This window comes from Schistocerca serialis, chromosome 8 (assembly GCF_023864345.2).
Source record: "Schistocerca serialis cubense isolate TAMUIC-IGC-003099 chromosome 8, iqSchSeri2.2, whole genome shotgun sequence".
Taxonomy (NCBI): domain Eukaryota; kingdom Metazoa; phylum Arthropoda; class Insecta; order Orthoptera; family Acrididae; genus Schistocerca; species Schistocerca serialis.
In genome coordinates, this window is record NC_064645.1 from 409,556,701 (window position 1) to 409,557,977 (window position 1,277).

The 1,277-nt window shown below is 43.1% G+C and overlaps 1 non-coding gene across 1 annotated transcript; it reads right to left on the reverse strand.

Moving 5' to 3' along the window:
• Nucleotides 1-571: 571 nt before the first annotated feature.
• Nucleotides 572-646, reverse strand: Trnaa-cgc (transfer RNA alanine (anticodon CGC)). The gene has a single exon. It is a non-coding gene; the product is annotated as a tRNA-Ala (tRNA).
• Nucleotides 647-1,277: the final 631 nt, after the last annotated feature.

Consider the following 1,277-nt stretch of genomic DNA (forward strand, 5'->3'; position numbering starts at 1 on the left):
GGGGAGGACGGGTGGGAATCCAGTGAAGAGTCTGACGGAGCCGAGTTTGCTTTAGATGAGACTGTAGAAATGGCTGTGAATCCAAGCGACAGGGAAAGGGCAGAAGGAGTGGTAACAAGTGGTAACGTAGCTGATACAAGTGCTGCATGGAAAAGCGAGTCAGTTGGAATGATAAATTGCCCGTTTATAAAAAATGAGGGACTGCTAATTCAACCAATGGGAAACACACCCTTAGATTATTTTCGTCTTTTGCTGACGGACGAATTTCTATTGAAAGTTGTGGAAGGAACAAATCGAAAAGCAATTGAATTATTCCTTCCTGTGGGAACCAAAGAACTGTCACGAATAAATTGTTGGAAATCTGTGACGGTTGTCGAATTGTTAGTGTTCTTGGGAGTTTTCCTGCACATGTGAAATGTAAAGATGAGGGAGTTGCAGGACTATTGGAAATAGGACCGTTTATTTCACGTGAAACGAATTGCCGATAGTATTTCACGAAATCTTCTTCTAATACTTATTTGTTTGAGTGTAATCGGTAAAGTTCTTGAAACTTCCTGGCAAATTAAAACTGTGTGCCGGACCGAGACTCGAACTCGGGACCTTTGCCTTGCGCGGGCAAGTGCTCTACCAACTGAGCTATCCAACCACGGCTCACGCCTCGTCCTCACAGCTTTACTTCTGCCAGTAACTCGTCTCCTACCTTCCAAACTTTACAGAAGCTCTCCTGCGAACCTTGCAGAACTAGCACTCCTGAAAGAAAGGATATTGCGGAGACATGGCTTAGCCACAGCCTAGGGGATGTTCCCAGAATGAGATTTTCACTCTGCAGCGGAGTGTGCGCTGATATGAGACTTCCTGGCAGATTAAAACTGTGTGCCGGACCGAAACTCGAACTCGGGACCTTTACCTTTCGCGGGCAAGTGCTCTACCAGTTTTAATCTGCCAGGAAGTTTGATATCAGCGCACACTCCGCTGCAGAGTGAAAATCTCATTCTGGTAAAGTTCTTGATTGTATCTTTTCTGAGATTTGACAAACATTGTATTTCAGAAGTTTCTTCAAGATCTTTTGTTTGTTTTTGATTGCTGTGTCTACTATATTTTTGTTCAATAAATATGTCGTTTGTCAGTAGGATGTTTCCTTTTATTTTTGAATATAAAATAAAAATGTAGTACTTTAAACTGCCACAGTTTTCAGGAAAAATAAACGAGACGCACTACTGCGTCCATGGCCACCCGCTACAGAATGTGACCTGATATACCACTGACGCCTTAGTGCG